Source organism: Doryrhamphus excisus, chromosome 7 (assembly GCF_030265055.1).
Source record: "Doryrhamphus excisus isolate RoL2022-K1 chromosome 7, RoL_Dexc_1.0, whole genome shotgun sequence".
NCBI classification, from domain to species: domain Eukaryota; kingdom Metazoa; phylum Chordata; class Actinopteri; order Syngnathiformes; family Syngnathidae; genus Doryrhamphus; species Doryrhamphus excisus.
Window position 1 is genome coordinate 7,586,000 of NC_080472.1, and position 17,756 is coordinate 7,603,755.

General features: G+C 44.1%; 1 protein-coding gene across 1 annotated transcript in view; it reads left to right on the forward strand.

Annotated features, from left to right (window-relative positions):
* Window positions 1-9,605: 9,605 nt before the first annotated feature.
* The window catches only part of LOC131131892 (neuroligin-2-like), an 86,497-nt gene continuing 78,346 nt past the window's right edge, over window positions 9,606-17,756 (forward strand). The window contains exon 1 of the mRNA XM_058076905.1: window positions 9,606-10,384. The gene's annotated coding sequence lies outside the window, so the exon portion shown is untranslated. The remainder of the gene's footprint in view (window positions 10,385-17,756) is intronic.

A 17,756-nucleotide genomic window follows, 5' to 3' on the forward strand; every position in this document is an offset into this window, starting at 1 on the left:
GCGGGGGGAGGGTGCTCTGAACCACATTCTGCTGATTGCAGGAAATTATACCCTCTAATTTCACCTGCAACTCCTGGAGACACAGGCTGGGGTGAGGGAGTGCTTTCCCTGGGTGATAAGACTCGGAGACACCCGGAGATGGACACTTGGGGGGGGGGGGGGGTGTAACAAGAGAACCTGGCTGAAGACAAACAATCATTGAGAAGAAGAGTGCTTGCTACTTTATGTCGTCAGGGATCACACACCATTCCCATCTATTCCCGAAAGCCCCCCCCTTCCCTTACACCTTACCAGTGAGCCCCATTTGCCTGGCTCGTGCACATTTATCCTCTCATCTTCCCCTTCAATCCTGGTTCCCCTCTCCTTCCTGATGGCCTCAGCCGCACACCGTGACTATCTCCCCCCGACAGAGCCACTACAGGATTAGAGAGACAAACCTGAATGCGGTCCGACAGCGCCACCTGCAGAGCAAAGGATGGAACGACCTCCCAAATCTCCTTGAGAAATGACAGCAAGGACATTGCTCTGCTCATTTGTCTGGCGTCACGGGGAAAAGATGGCAGACGGAGACAATAAATAAAGCCTCATGGCGGCCGTGTTATCATGCCGTCATCAACATCAGCATGATGTTGTTGAGGATGCTTGATATATTGTTTGACTTTATTACATAAAGGTGACCATACACACCAGGGGCGTCCAAGCGTTTTCCACAGATGCTTGATTTGGTATGAAAAAGAAGATAAAAACAAAAGTTATATACAATAATATTTGGTTCCGCACCTCACCGTGATAAGTCAATTTCCACAAAATAGGATATTGGAATATTTTCATATTAGAACATTGAAAACCAGTTTAGAGCCCTGTAGGCATGAAATAAGCCCAGCTACCCTTTCCCATAACTTCATGGTATGGCTCATTGACTTTATACCTTGAGTTGCCACAGCTCTGCACATCAACCTTGTTCTTAAAAATGGCCACCAACAGTTCTCCTCCATTCCTGAGGTGTCTTCTCACCACCTAAGATCCTATTGAACCAGTCAGGAACTCTACTGCTACCTCTCCTAGACACTTCCATACCTCCACAGGTATACCATCAGGACCAAGTGCCTTCCCACTCTTTTCAATGCTCTTCTCACTTCCTGTTTACCAATCTTTGCTACTTCCTGGTCCACAGCAGACACCTCTTCTACCTCTTCTCGTTTTCCTTGGGAGAACATGGGGAAAACATACAACAGAACAGAATCCAACCCAGGTCTCCAAGCTGTGCGGCCCCTTTTCCATTTCTTGTTAAATAATATTTAATATTGAATGTGTGTGGGCCAATAAAAAGGTGTGAAGTGTGGACTCACCTGTGCTGACCAGTCTTCCGTATTCCGTACGGAACTCCGTATAGGTTGAAGTGTACGGGAGGGAAGCTAGCTGTTGTATTCAACATAAATGCTCTGGCACCCAGAGAAATGTGTTAAAGAGGCTGGATATTATTCAATGCAACATTAATACGTGAATCCTCTCCGAGTAGCGTACTGTCTTGTGATTTCAGCATCCATATATTATTCAGGCAAGTTGTATTCCAGCTATTATAAAGGGCCTTTGGCAAATTTGGTTACACTGAGGAAAGTAGGACACGGCAGCACATTCATTCAGTCTGTGATCCATATTTGGGATTCCAGCGGCGGCCTGGAGTCTTGCTGGTACAGATAATACGGCGTCGTTGCTTTTTTTTGTACAGTACAACTCTTGCATGGAAGCTTCCTCGCTTTTTCCAATTGCTGTGTCCGTTCCGTCAAGTGAGGAAACATCCCGACACAAATACTGGTGCAGACGGCTGCGACGTTCTTTCCCGCCATTAATGAGCCGGGGCCTGTGGGCGTGAGCGGCGAGAGCCGGTGCTAAGTCACTCCAAAAAAGGAGGAGAGCGTTTGAGCGCACGCAAAGAATGAGAAGCTGAACGACGCAGAGCAGGCTTGGCAGATCGACACCGTTTCACTGCAGAGGTTTTAAAGCCTTTAACATGATTTCCCTCATCCTATTAAAGACATAGCTATGGGTAGCCAGACTGTTAAGGCTTGGGGGGGGGGGGGGGGGTGAGAAAGAGAGAAAGGGGAAATGAGAGGGAGAGATTAAATGAATGTTGAATGTTGAGAACAAATCCTCATTGGGCTCATATTTCTATCTACGCTCGGGCTTCTCACGGTTCTCGCCATCATCTCTCGTAGATTGGACTGGATGACCTTTCATTGTTTGCCCGACTGCAAATCCTCACACGCACAGACGCACATTTAAGAGCAAACCTTTCTCCCGTGCAGGAAATGAGGTCCGAGCTCTGCGCACACAGGGTGGGAGGGATGTGGGGAGGGATGTGGTGACCATTAACCGGTGGAAGTTGATCACACTGAACGCTGAACGAATGTGAAGTTCAACCGAGTCAATAGCCGTACATTTCATCATCACTGCAGTGGTCAATCGTCACAGTGAGCAGCTTCGTATATGTTCCATGTACATCCTACGCTTCCTGCGGTCTGGGAGTGCAGGACACTCGTCTCTAAGCGCTTTGCACTTCGACTCATAACTCAGTTTTATGTTAGTCAAACTGTATTCATGTTTGAAGCATTCTCAAGCATAACGATTCAAGGACATTCATAATAATATGCTATAAACCAGGGGTGGGCAAACTATGGCCGGGGGCCACATGTGGCCTACCAAGCGTTTGGCTCTGGCCCGCCAGTTGCTTTCTAAGTATTTCAACTTTTAACATACAAGCTGGCAACATAACTTGCAAATCAGATGTCTTATTCGGAATAAAAATGCCAACAAAACTGAAAAATAAAATTTTGTATGAGATTTCGACATGAGAACATACAGATGATAGTATGACACAGTATGATACATAATATTTACAGATTTTTACACAATTTGACAAATAATCACGGCAAATTATCATCATGAAATTGTGCGTGTGTATTAAATAAATGTTCTGCCCCCCTGGACAATTTTATGAGCTCAACATGGCCCATGAGTCAAAACGTTTGCCCACCGCTGCTATAAATTCAGTAAGCTCTCATTTATCAAGGTTGATTGCTTCCAGACCCGACCGTGATAAGTGAATTTCCACAATGGAGGGTTCCTCATTAAAGCATAGAAAACCTGGTTGCAACCATCTAAATATACTACTAGACTCCTAAACATTACTACAATAACAATACTATGGTAACAATACTACTAAACATTATTAGAGCCCTCTAGATATAAAATAGCACCCCTATAGCCACCTTTACACTTCTATTAACCAGTATACTGACAGACATAATAAGCGGATAAAAAGACATAAATAGGACCGTAAATGCGTTCTGGTGCTCGTGGACAGGAAGTGATGTCAGAGGTTCAGAGTTGAGTTTGAGCTCGCCGTGGGTTACAGCCATAAGAGTAGGCCATGGTAGGGATTTTTGTGCTTGTGAAATCTTAGAATACTGCATCTATTAAGTCTGTTTATATTTGTATTTTAGTTGCTTTAGTTATTTTTTTGCTTGCAAATGCTTCATGTCGGCCAAATATGGTAATATTTGCTTCGATGTGCGTATTTTTGGACGACCAGTAGGCTGCATTCAACCACGAAACAGCATCACTTTATGAAGCGATTTTTTTTAAATAGTGATAGTAGTGAATAGTGTGAAGCTGCAACATTTGAAGCCCAAATTGGCGAGGGACAACCGTATTCCACACACTACAATGTTGCTGTCATGTGAGACACACAAGCACCAGAACAGGAGGCTTGTATTGCAATATTGTATTGTTTCAACGATCTCACTCTCGGCACCGGCACCCTGAACTACTATTACTGTTGTGACCGTAACCCAAGCCACGCTAAAACTCAACTCTGAACCCCCAAGGTCACTTCCTGTCCGCCCGTCACTCAGCTGCCCTCGCACCAGAACACATACGAGCACTACCAACATGTTTTCAATGGCGTACTTTCTCTTATTATGTCTACTGTATTGAGTAAAAGGAGTAGAAAGGTGACTATAGGGGTGCTAGTTCATGTATAGAGGCTCTAAAAATGCTAAAAATCATCTTAAACTTGAAAATATTTCATTTATAAATCAAGAATCCTTCGTTGTGGGAATTCACTGATCACGGTCAGGTCTGGAACCAATTAACCGTGATGAACGAGGGATGACATATAGTCCCATTTCGAGGGTGGCCATCCAGTGAGCAAAGCATCCTTGAGGATGCTGTGTCCCGTGTCATGTCGCCATGGTGACTCTTCCCACACAGGCACCGAGAGGGATGAATGAGCAGTTCGACAAAACGAGCGAGTGGCCTTGGCTGGCGATGATGAAGACTGTCCTCTCGTTTTGAACCGAGGAGATTGTTTCTCAATTACTGGAGCCATCTTCTTTGATGGGTTCATCTGATAGCGTCTCCGCCGCAGCGCCTCTAATTTATTTAACTCTCACTCTTGCAGACAGTTGCAAATCAGTTCATTTACTTGATCGATTTCTGGACTTCACACGCAACACAACACAAACGTGGCATTTTCCAATGGGGCCTGGCTAATAATAGCAAGCAGCTACAGCAAATAGGATTGATCATAAAGTACAGTGTCTGTATGCAACCAGATGCAAACAGGTTTATTTCATCATGAAGGCCTCACATTGGACGGAAGAAGTGGTTTTCTAGTGTGCAGCAATCCCAGTTCCCTATCAGTCTGCGGGGAGTTTGCATGTTCTTCCCGTGCGTAGGTGGGTGTTTTCCAGGTACTTTGGTTTCCTCCCACTTTCCATCAGTGACAGGCTGATATATCCAAAGTGTGTGAAGGATTTTCCTTCCTGCTGCAGTCAGACTCTAACAAAAACTGCTCCAAAAATCTTGTGCAATAACCGTGCAATAACTGTGCAATAAACCAGTGGCTTGTTTAATTTGTATTACCTTGATTTTATGCTCAATCTGCTCTTGTGTTTTGTAAACCTCTTGTAAACCTGGACTAAACCTAACCCATGTGGGACTAATAAAGCCTTGTCTTATCTCATTTTATCTTATTCCAAAAAACGTGCAGAAATCTTCATTTCGTACCATGTCTCATGTAATTTGCCCAGGGCCTTCAGAATCAGGAGCGCTGGCCCTTGTCACTAGATGTCAGATCTCAAATTAGGATTTGACCAAGTGTACCTGTTGATGTGTACTAGTGAAATATGACAAGACTACGAGCACATCACTACTATCAGGAAAACCAGAGTCTAGAGGGGGAGCAACCGCCTGCTGTGGCCCAGCAAGGTGCACTATATTCGGACACATGCTTGGAGCAGCTGGTGTGATGCCATGGAGGTCTGGCAAATGTCAAAACCTTTCAAATGTCTCTGGCGCTCAATGTTTTTTTCATTGGATACAATGGCACCCGAAATGTCTTCTCGGAAAATGAAGTGTTTGTTTACTAGTGAGCTCAGGGGACATTACAACAGTCCGTTAAGTTCACTGGCAGGAGGAAAAAAGGAGTGCATCATTTGCTCACCTGCACAGTACCGGTTACGTCGCCTCATTGGAGCATTAAAATCGGTCAAGGGAGCTATTTTTTATGTTATCAGATATATCTGAATGACGTCATAATTCCCTGATATTGGCCAGATAATTATCAGTACGATGAGTATCAAGTAATAATGACTTTCATCCCTGGTTCTGTAATACCACACTTGGTTATGTTGCGTTTTGGTATTTTATTGATGCTTTTGTATAATTGTGACATGATCGCGGTGGGAATTGGGTCGCTAAAGTCCCCAGGTACGACATCCGCCAGCCGCCCCAATTGTATCGGTGCTGGAATGCTCCACTGATGCAGTAGCAAGTGTGTGCAGCAGAGTGAGCTGTTTGCCTGCGACTGGTCAGAGGAAGCTATCATCTCATCATGAGTGCATCTTTGAACTGCTGGATCTTGAGGCTCGGCTTAGTCTCTCACGTGCCGCCATGCTGCATAAATTTTCTTCTTTCACTTACAGCAGCGTCCTTGTCCCCCGTCCTGTGTTTATTCAGCGTCTCCTTGCTCTTCATAGACTGATTTGAGACAGCTTACATTTTCTATTCAGTGTCGGGAATGCATGATTTTTACCCAAGGCTGCCGCATCTATGATGTTAGAAATGTGATGTTCAGTGTGGGGCCGGGATCAAACCATTGCACCTCCCAGGAAGTTAAAATTCGAGACAACGGGAGGTTTGCTGCCACCGAATAACAGAGTTTGGTTTTGTCAGGTTTTGCAGTATTTATGTTGGAATGTTCTTTATTTTTTGTCACCCAGAAGAACATTTGGAAGGGCGGGTCCTCCAGTTCCTGGCAGATTAACATTCAGGGGAAATCAGCGAATCTCATCCAACCCCTGATGGATTCATCCATCATTTGATCGGTGGGTCTCAACACTTTGGCCTCCAGAGTATAATCATGACTAAAATTATTTTCATCTTGCATATTTAATATGCATCAAGCATCCTAATTCACCTTATCTGTACTCATATCAGGGAAAATACTGTCTGCAATGTCTGACTGGGACTCAGAATCTATTCTATCTTATCTGATTGATTTGGAAATGCGGTAGTATTATATTTATTCTTGTAACATCATACGTATGTAAGTGGTCTTTGCATTTCTGCTGCTGTGTGGTTTGAATACTTGGTTTTGTCCAAGTATCCACTTTCTAAGCTGCCTAGCCTCAGTAGAGTGTATGCTGGAGCCTATCCCAGCTGGCCCTGCACTGGTGGCCAGCCAATGCCAGGGCACATAGTCTGTACCAGACCCTCGGCTGAACCCCATCAGCAGAAAAAGAGGCGGTAGCACCACCTGGTAGCTAACACCGAGTCAAACTGTCAAGTCAAATGTGACACCAAATTAAAGAAGAAAATTGGAACTATTGGCTCTGAGCGCGGGAATCTTTCATCCTGAGTCGTTCCCCGACTAAAAGGGTTACATCACCCCTCTTTTCTGGGTTTCAGCTCAAAGTGCCCAGGAGACCTCCGACTCTTCAGAAAAGGCAAAGCCAACACACGCTGCAACACCCTGCAAACACAACTCTTTTGGTTAGCTTTCATCCTCGATCTTGTCGCAGTGCGCCCCACCCCCACCCCCACCCCCACCCCGCCGTGCACAAGAGCTCATGATTCCTCGTGGCTCCTTGGCGGGTACCAGATCCCCAGATAACAAGGTTTTGAACTGAGAGGGAGAATCCTATAAGGTGATCCAAGCTAATGATCTCCTTTGAAATGACTTCCTCTCTAACCAAACATGACAGTGCCCCCCCAAGTCCGACAAGTTCTGGAAGTGGCGCTTATTGGTCGAAGGGCGTGGGTAGTGACAGCTGGTGACAACGATAAGAAAACCTCCGTAGACTATAGCATTTCATCAGCGTCCCATCCAACCTTCACGGTTTGGAAGGGCTACAAATGCTGTGAAGACCATGCAGTCTTAAGAGAGCCCCCCCCCCTCAAGGGCTGCCGATATCCCAGAGCGCAGTCGTTACATTGGGAAGGACCTCAAGGGGTCTCCGAAAGCGTTCATTGAAAGATTGAAAGTAAATGGCCGGTTACGGCAGTCATGTACAGTGGGGGTCCATTCACGTGGTCTCCGGATGTCCGCATTCCAGTCCCGTCGGCCTCGCATTCTCGCGATCAGGCGGTTGATGCTACAGTTACGTTAGCAGGTTTTTATACACAACAAATTTCGAAGCTACCTCAAGCTTTGATCGCAACCGGATGGACGACGTTTTGGCCGTGCCATTTGTGCTGACCTAAATCATCCAAAACACAAACGAGTGGAGGACTTGTTTGCACTGGTACGGACAAAGCTGGCTGGAAACACTGCATAGTGAAAACAGAAGGAATTATGACCTTTCCTGTAGTTAGGACTTTATTTGCATCAGATTTTGACGTCATTATCATAACATTATAGAACTTTACAATATTGGGACATCTACAAATGTAATATTTAGACTAAAATGATGTTATTTTCCCTCACAATATCAATCACTCTACTCCAGGGTGTACTCCGCCTATCACCCAAAGACAGCTGGGATAGGCTCCAGCATGCCTGCGACCCCTGTGAGTATAAGCGGTAGAAATTGGATGGAGGAATATGGTAATGGTAATGGTAATGGTTTAATTTCATTTGAACATGCATCAGATTACAATTAAGTGCATCCCATAATCAGTTCACAGTTCCACATGTCCAAAAGGAGTAGGAAGAAGCAAAGCTTATTAAATCCTACCCCTCCATCTGGTACTTTTACAATCAGTAACTGTTACATTTGTTCACTTCCTGCTTTCCATAATACAGTTTAAGGTTGTTTTTTTATTTTTAAATTTTGTAATTTTTTGTCCCGTCCCGTACCGAAGTAGGAGGTGATATGAGCATCCAATGCCATAATGGGTACCATAGTAAGTGTCAATATAGTGATATATATAGCACATCATGACTGGTTCAAGACTCTTCATCCTTGTATTTAGCAAACATCAACTGCTTGTATTGTTTCTTGAATTGGCTCATCGTTGTGCATTGTTTGAGGTCCTTACTCAATCCATTCCATAGTTTGATTCCACATACTGAAATGCTATGGCTAGCATAACGTAGTCCTAGCATAGAAGTGTTTAAAATGTACTTCTTCCCTGAGATCGTATTTCTCCTCTCTTGTAGAGAAGTATTGGATGACATTTTTAGCTAATTGGTTATTTTTAGCCTTATGCATTATTTTAGCTGTTTGAAGATGAACTATATCAGCAAGTTGAAGTATTTGTGATTTTAGAAATAAGGAGTTAGTATGTTCTCTGTAGGCGGCATTATGAATTATCCTTACTGACCTTTTTTGCAGTACATTTAGTGAGTGAAGATTGCTTTTATAGTTACTTTTATAGAATATCACCTTATTCTTGCCAAAGTACAATTTTTTCCATTTCTGCTGTTTTGTTTTAATTTTCCACTGACTAACCTTCTTTTTGGAAATGTTTCTCTTGTGATTGTATTCCTAGATTATATTATATTATATTATATTATATTATATTATATTATATTATATTATATACATTTTATATATATATTTAGTCTCTGAACATTACAACTTATATAACTTTCCAACGTTATTTTTTGTTTGCTTTGTTTCTCATGATATTCAGACTTGAACAGAATACTAAAATATGAATTATATTTCTCGCATCACGTCATTGTTCTCCTTTCTTCTTAGATTGCAACATTTTTCACTTAATATTTTGACTTTATTCTTGAAAAAATGCTTCTGATGTCTGCTGTTTATTTGTATTTGTGTTTATTTATCAAATATGCCGGGAGCCAATAAACACACAAACGGCCCCCGGGAGCCGGGGACACCCCCCCTCCCGGTCTAAGAAGACGCCAGCCTCACGTCGCGCTCTTTGATTGCTCATTATTATTCCGTCAGAGTGGAGGGAAACAAATGGAGCCTGAGTGCTCGTCTCTCTTTTAAATCTCCAGGCAACCTATAGAGTGCAGCCCCCCCAGCCTGTTTGAGATGATGACTTTGGTTTTCCTCATGATGACGTCAGCAGAGTGTCACTGAGTTATGCGTCGGACCTCCTCGTCATGACAACGAGCTTGAAATATTGAAGCAGTGTCCTATGAGAGGGAGCGAGAGAGAGAGAGAAAACAGCAGCGGGGATTGAAGGCTCCCTCGGCGCAGCGCAACAATCAGTGCGTCCTTATAGGTGCATTAATTCTAGCATTATAAAGCCATGAGCATCCCTGCCTTGTTTGTCGGGCTGCTGTGCTTTACCGAGTAGGAGAGATAGAGAGAGAGAGAAAGAGAGAGAGCGAGGGAGAAGGGGGGAGAGAAAGAACGAGCGCGAGTCCTCCACGCAAGCGCGTAAAAAAAAGGAGATTTTTTTTGGTGGGGTGTCTGTTTCACATACGAAGCCAAACTGATGTGACTTTTTTGAAGGCCCTGTCGGTCCGGGGCACGGAGGAGATATTCCGGATCATGATCGGCATTGACAAACGGGCCACAGAGGACAGACAGAAGCTTGCGTTGGCTGCAAACAGCGCGCAATTTTGACGCTATCGCACTGCGTGTCCGTTCGGATCCCCCCTCCTCCCCATCCTCTCGGCTGAATATTATTATTGTTATTATTTAAAAAGTGTCACGTCGGTAAACAGAGCGGCGTGTTGTGGGGGATGAGAGGAGGAAGAGGTGGAGGAGAGGAAGAAGGCGCTTCTGTGCATTTTCTCTGGGGTGGAGGTGGCGGAGGGGGGAAGCGAGCCGGACGGAACCCGGGAAGGTGAGCCTCCTGAGAAATAATCACCTCCATGCAAAGAAATGGCCTAGTTCCCAACAGCCGAGGATACCACGGAGGACTTTTCCACGGCTCGGAGCTCCGTGTTTGGAAGGTAAGCCATATGTTGCTCCGGCACCTCCTGCTTTTGCAGACGATCTTGCATGTTCATGTGTGCGCAATCCGCACCGCTCTGCTGGTGACTTTGCACATTGCGCACGCTGTCCATCTTGACGCACTGTCACTATTGGGGGGTTGGGGGTGCTGACGGGTATCGAACGCCGATCACTGTGTCGCCACATAGCGCATACATAGCACCCCCCAGGGAGCCTCAGCTCGGCCTTGCCTGTTGATAAAGTGTCCCGTCTTCACAGCAACTCGGCCAATCAGGTGATGGTGCCGTCCGTGCTGCGTTCCACTTCCCGGGCAGGCGGAATGCTTCTTTTGGTGAATCGGAAGGCACGACTCGATCACGTCAATCACAGCCTGTCAGAGACATCACTCGGCGATGATGTCTTCTTCCTGCATGTGAAAAACATCACACTCATCTGGACACACAAAGCCAGTGTCCTACAAGACGCAGACAGGGAATTAAATGCACACACGCTGATGATCCGGGAGGGGGGGTGGTGGTGGGGGGGTCCATTAATATTCAGTGCTTGGTTCATGCTAGACAACAAGACCTCTGTTCCGACAGGTCATGGATGAAAAAAGGTATATTTGAAGTGTTAGCTGGGCGAACACATAGAAAGCCTGTGTGGTACTTGTGTATCATTACCAACCGCGCTTTTGAATCAAGCATCTTCCGTCCCGGGGGTGTTCAAGCCAATAAAGCTAATATTGTGGTGAGCGGAGTAATTGTCCTTTTGGATAATGAAATAGAAATAGACTGCAGGACAACACGGATGACGCGTGCCGCTAAATAATGTTTGTTTAGGCGGGAAGTGTGCGGCGTGTGCTCCCACATAACCTCCCTTGTATTATTGATTGACTAACCGCGATTATTTACACAGACGAGAAAACAGATGTCAGAGTTTATTCCCGTTCCCACGCCGACGTAAGGTACATTCCAAAGTACAAAACACACCACTTCAGCGACTTGACAAGCACTTGAAATTTTCATCAGCATCTTCCCTCGTGCTGACTACTTGGTCTATGGACTGAAGTAGGCCATGAATTTTAAAAACAAGGCACAGATCATAGATTTAGTCGTAGATGAAATGGGCCCTTTATCTGCTCTCTGATGCTGCATTACTGTGTGGTTTAATGGAAATTTTCAATTTTAGGACCAATGAGCCTTGTTACGAGACAAAAATGTGCCGGTATAAAAATATACTGTGCTAGCTCCTTGCCCAGCAGGCTATTATGTGCCGAATGCCCATAAAGCGCTTGCTTTAGTTGAGTCCCTTATCTGTGTAACGGTGGCCGCAAGAACTCAAACATACGAAATATACCCTGACATGCCAGGTAGGCGTGGCTTGATCACCGGTGGCAAGGTGTACCTCGGTATGAAAACGTCCCAGTTTGGAAACCACTATAAGGAAATACTTCCTGGTTGTCGGAACTGGGCTTTGAAGCGTGTGTCGTGTTGCCAGAAGTCGGGCATCGATAGCGCTGACATTAGCCCGCCTCATAAGCATTTAGTGTTGCATTTTCAATGTTGCATTTGGAGTCAATGAAATACAACTTCACATCCAAACATAAACAAACATGGCTGACATCCACAATGGCTTTGATTTTACCGCACATTCATTTCCACGATTTGTGTTCATGTTTGTGTGGCTCATTGGGTTCTTGGTAGGCATGGGCTGGTTACCGGTTGCTGGTTGCTGGTTAGGTTGAGCAGCGCAGAAGTCAAAATAGCAGTTGATGAAATTCAACTTGGCAGTCAAGCATAAAAAAAAATGTTTTCAAGGAGAAAAGAAGTAAGAAACATTTGGAGATGAACTTGCAGAACATGGACTGAAGCCTTAAGACACAGAGATGAAGACTGTTTGCCATATAACACATATAAAGCGTTGCAGCCTTGTCGCTATAGTGGAATCGACATCTAGAAGACATGACATACTTTGACATAGCGGTCGTTTTTCTTGTCTTTGTGTCCCTGTGTGCCGCATCCCTTTTCAGAAGGCGTTTATTCGGTATTTTCAAGCTAAAGGCTTCTTGTACAGATGTTCCTTCGAAGGAGTCATCAGTGAAATGATCACTGCAAAGGACAGAAGTCGAGGTGGGCGTCCATCTTGCCTCTGGTTCTCTGCAATTGCTCCATTCATTCCTGTCTTAAATGTTGTTCTTTGGAAAAGAAAACAAACATACAGCATTACGGGGATACTGTGAATATCCGTCAGATGAACGTCCAGAGATGAGGCTGAGCTGTGAGCTTTGGGCATCATGGGTGGCATCATCAACTATAAATGTAATTTTTGATAATTTACTCTTTGCTTTTAAAAAAAATCAAGCAATGTATAAGATAATTACAAATACGAGACCATTAAGTTTGCATATCGTGTCTTCACCACTTGCTTTTGAGCTATGAAAAAAAAAAAATTACATTAGCATATTGTTCAATGCTATAAACAGTTAAACAGTATATGGTGATCTCTGAGATGGAGTAGTAGTAGTTCGGTACGAGCTTTTTGTCCCCGCAATTCAAACATTGAGACGTCCGTGTAAGAGGTTCTGTAAGAGATCCTTCAGGACTCTACAGGTTGCTGTGACTGGATAAGTGACATAAAAGCGGATATTTGCTTGTTTGGAGTCAACTCTAGTTTGTCAATCATCACATGTTTGTGTCATACAGCTTTGCTAAAACGGCATTTCAACGGTGAGTCATGGAACGCCACACAATTCTTCTCTATTAAGCAAAAGCGGCATGTTTTTATTTTGGAGGCCAGCAATAGGGCTCTTGTTGATGCTTCTGGGTTGTCTTCGTCATGGCTGTCGGAAATGTCACATCTCCGGGAGTTGCAGGCTGGTCACTCAATGACAAGACTCAGGGATTTCAAAGACTGAGGAAGATTCCTCATATGACTTGTGGGACTCCCATGTATCCTCAGGATTGGATCGAGAACCTTCCCGTGTGGCTGAGGGGAAGAATCATCTGATCCGCAGCTGTTTTTGTTTGGAAGTTGATACTCCCAAAGACTGGAACAGTCCAGAATTTATGGTTGGTTTATTTGAACAGAGGGAGACAGAATATGGTAATGATAATGGTAATGGTAATGGTTTTCATTTGAACATGCATCAGATTACAATTGAATGCATCACATAATCAGTTCCCAGTTCTACATGTCCAAAAGGAGTAGGAAGAAGCAAAGCTTATTAAATCCTACCCCTCCATTTGGTACTTTTACAGTCAGTAACTGTTACATTTGTTCTCTTCCTGCTTTCCATAATACAGTTTAAGTTTTTTTTTTTTTTTTTGATAATGTACCTTGTACCGAAGTACGAAGTGATATCATCAACATCTGATAAAATGGTAAAAATACATTTTTGTTCATGTCTAATCAAATAATTATTCATCCCAGTTTGGGATTCACAGGCAGGGACCGAACGTAACCATTCTTTAGGCTACGTTCGTGTTTGTGTCCATGTGTTACCGGTATTTGATTCCCATGTTTTCAAATGCAAGCCAGGTCTTTTTCGTATGTGGTCATGAATCCAATGCCACTCGGCTCGTAATTTCCCACGTCCACGTCACTCCCTGGTTACCGTCTTGAAAAGCACAATAATGATCCGTCATGGCGTTCCTGCAAACTGGGCTTCGTTATGTAGAAACCACGGGTGTTTCCTGTGCATCGCTAGCATTGAGCGGCGCCCGTACGACCGCGCTGCTGTCGCCTTTGTCGGTCGACATACTGCTCATGTGCAGGGTCACCAAATACGCAGATGATTGAGAAGGAGACAGGAGTGGAGGATAAGTGGGCTAGCGTTTTCTCTCAGTTGCTAACAGTCCCGTGACCTGACCCGACCAAGGAAAGAATGAGGTATTTATTTACTTAATATTTCAAGTTATATAAGGTGAAAAGGTTTATGTGTCGTAAGTGTCCAGGAGTGAGGCGGACATTGCTTCAGGTCAGATGTCTGAAGGGGTTTCGCCGCTGTAAAAAGTTAGCAGTGTTTTTCGACTGACATTCATCATCTAGTTTTGGTAATGCATCAAGGATCAGGCATCATAACCTGCCGTGTGAACGCAGCCTCAGAATAGTTTCAGATGTTGTGTCTCCGTCCCATGTGACCACTGGAGTCTGTCAGCCATCGATGCTCCAGGATCTTTTTATCAGCACGCCTCGCTTGTATGCTGAATTAATGGTGCAGCCTCTGTCATGGGGATTTTGGACGTTTCAATTTCTGTGTGAAGATGTTAAGTCAGAGAAAATAGAGGTTAGAATGACCCAGCTCTCAGTCGAGTCACGACCAAGGAGGAGAAAAGCAACAGAGTAGCTTGACCTGACCCATTATCTGTGAGCACAGCGAAGGTGGAGAAGCACCAGTGCAAACGCCATGGTGACCATCTTGTGTAACCTGTTTTGAACAATATCGCATAACAAGCGTCTCTGAGATAAGCAAGAGTAAGTGATGCCCGGGATGCCCTGTCACTGTACGTCGCTGGCAGAGGGAGATGAACAAAAATACAATTATTGTTTGAGCAGTTGAGCTGGATGATTTAACCCTCCAGGCACACTAATCACTGAGGTAGTCCTCATGAGGCTCACCTGTGATCCGCCCAGTCAAGCTCACAAGGCTGTTTGAATGACTTGAGAAAGATAATACACGCTCACCTGTTGTTGATGCTGATTTTGTCTTTTAACAACTACTCTTTCGCTCTGGTACATTTCTCTAATCCAGTGATTTTCAACAACTGTTGTGTGCCGCGAGAAATCGTCAGGTGTGCCGTGAGGAATTATTCAATATCACTTTTTTTTAATTAACATGTATTCATAATTTTCTGCAAATATTATGTCATTGTCGCGTGTCATTGGTGTAAAGACTGGCAATGTAATATTCGTCCGTGTGGCAACACTAGCTGATTGCCTCGTTCCTCTAATAGACTTAGTGATGCATGTGAGAGGTAGTGGTGACATGTTGTAAAATTGTTGGTTAAATTAGTATGCGGATCGAAAGGATCTGCTGTGGCGAGTCCGTAATCAGGAAAAAACTGAAAGAAGCAAATAATGTTGGTTATTGGTGTGCCGCAAACTTTTTCCAACGTAAAAAACGTGCCGTGGCTCAAAAAAGATTGAAAAACACTGCTCTAATCAGCCAAGTGCTTTGGCAAAGGCAGGGGTGGGCAAACTGTGGCCCACGGGCCACATCCGGTCTGCCAAGAGCCTTAATTCGGCCCTTTCCTTTTTTAAATCTTTAACACCACAGCAATAACCAGCAACATGACTTGAAGTGCTTTCACGGCACACATGAGTCACACCCATCTATTCCTGCCGCAAGGCATGCTGGGTAGCTGGTATTCTTTCTCCCAAAAATGTTTGTCGCATTTTTGCTTGATTGGAGAATATGTTGAGAAGGCGGCGGGGAAGTAAACAAAGAGGAATGTTGACATGCTCTTGATGTCCAATGTTTTATCATACATAGTTATTGTTGTTACTACCCAGCATGCCTTGTGGGCACTTGTAAATAACAGTGTAAGTTTAGCGCTTAGTTGTTGTAGTAGTAGTTATGTGATGCGGTAACTTACCGTGGATTTGTTTGTTTTTGTTTTGTTACACTGTGAATAATTATGTTGTTCTGTTTGATGACCACCGATATAACGGCCCCTCTGCCAATTTTTTTAACCCTATGTGGCCCCACCCCTGCTCAAAACTAATGGTAAAAAGCTTGCTCCAAATCCTTAGTTCTTCTCTCAAAAGGACCCAAGTCCTTGTGTCACTGAAAATTGCTTCGCCGTGTTGTCAACACAGCAGAGCCTCGGTTAGCGTCATTAATCCATTCCTTTAACCAAAAGGTACTCTAACCAAAAAAGTGTCAATTAAGCATGCAGTGATTTCCTTAATTTTGGTAATTATTTGATTGGATTTGAATTGCATACGGGTTATGATAGACGTCACATCAATTCTCAGTTCCACATGTCCAAAGGGAGAAAGAAGAAGCAACGCATATTTTAGGACAAGGGTGTATTGTGATTAAAAGAGATCAGAATCCTAGTACACACCATACTGGGCTAAAACTGGATAATGTTTGCAAACCAAGGCAACTGTGTGGCCTACATTTGACCTGAACTGAAAAAGGGGCTAACCGGGGCGGACGCTAACCGGGGCGGACGCTAACCGGGGCGGACGCTAACCAAGGTTCCACTGTATCAGCCCATCATGTCGGTCTGACATCCCTAATTCTCTGTCATTGAAGACCATTGCACCAGGAGGTAGCATACACAATTGAATATCAATTAATCAATGATTTGTTCAACTTTGCTGTAAGATTTGTCATGCTGTCACAGCGTATCTCCATTTTGCCGATAGATGCAGTATGTCTGGGTGCTCTTTTGTTGACTCTGGAGTAAAGACTGCAAATGAATCCTGGCTCCCCGGTTGTGCAGATTTTGTCAGCGAGTAGAGGAGGAGTGTAACGCTCGAGCACATTTACACTCGCGACCTGAAAAGTGCGTTAACTGCACAATAATTGAAGCGGAACACAGGGTCCCATATCTTGTTAAAAATAAAGAAATATCCCTCCCAGAGACAAGCAGACACTTTTACAATATTACCTCTGATCTGCTTAGCAAAATCAATTTCTTCTAATTAGGGGTGAAATGCGTTATAGATGATTATATTAGAGCGGCAGCCTGGGATTTGCCGAGTGTAATTCAGGGGGGCTTGAATGATTGGTATGTCAGCTATAGCGATGGCAACTTAACAAACACACTTAGTGCACCTGTTAAGAGGGACGGCATCATAAGAGCTTACATACAGTACCCAACGTCAGAATCATCTTTTTTTATCCTGCAAAGAAGTAATTTTTCTGCAGTTACACCCGCGACAAGCGAGAGTAGCTTTGCACGATGTCGTATTTCAGTCCAACGCCTACAACAAATGAGATGGCCCGATGCTCTACATTTTATGGGCCGCGGGAATCTGAGCGGCATGAGAAATTCTGCGCATGTAGTGTATATGCGGCCCATAACGGGAGCAGTGACATAAATAATGAAAGCTGCCTGGCAGATCGTCCAGACTGCTTTAATTACATTGCTTTAGTGGGACTTGTATAGCTTTAAGGAAGCCAACCAACAGGAGATGGACAGCCGAAGTACCTGCTCCTGTCTGACTGGTCCTAATCAATCTTCTTCAAACTTTCACAGCTTCTTTCTCTTTGTTCAAGCAAAAATAACTCACTCTTCACTGGGTATTTTTACTCTAATGCTATTATTGGGCATTTTTATATCGTCACAACATAGTATTTGTTCCTTTTATCGGCACGTTATAGCAGCGCCCTTCTGAGTTTGTCGTTTCCCAGACCAAAGATGATATTAACTATAC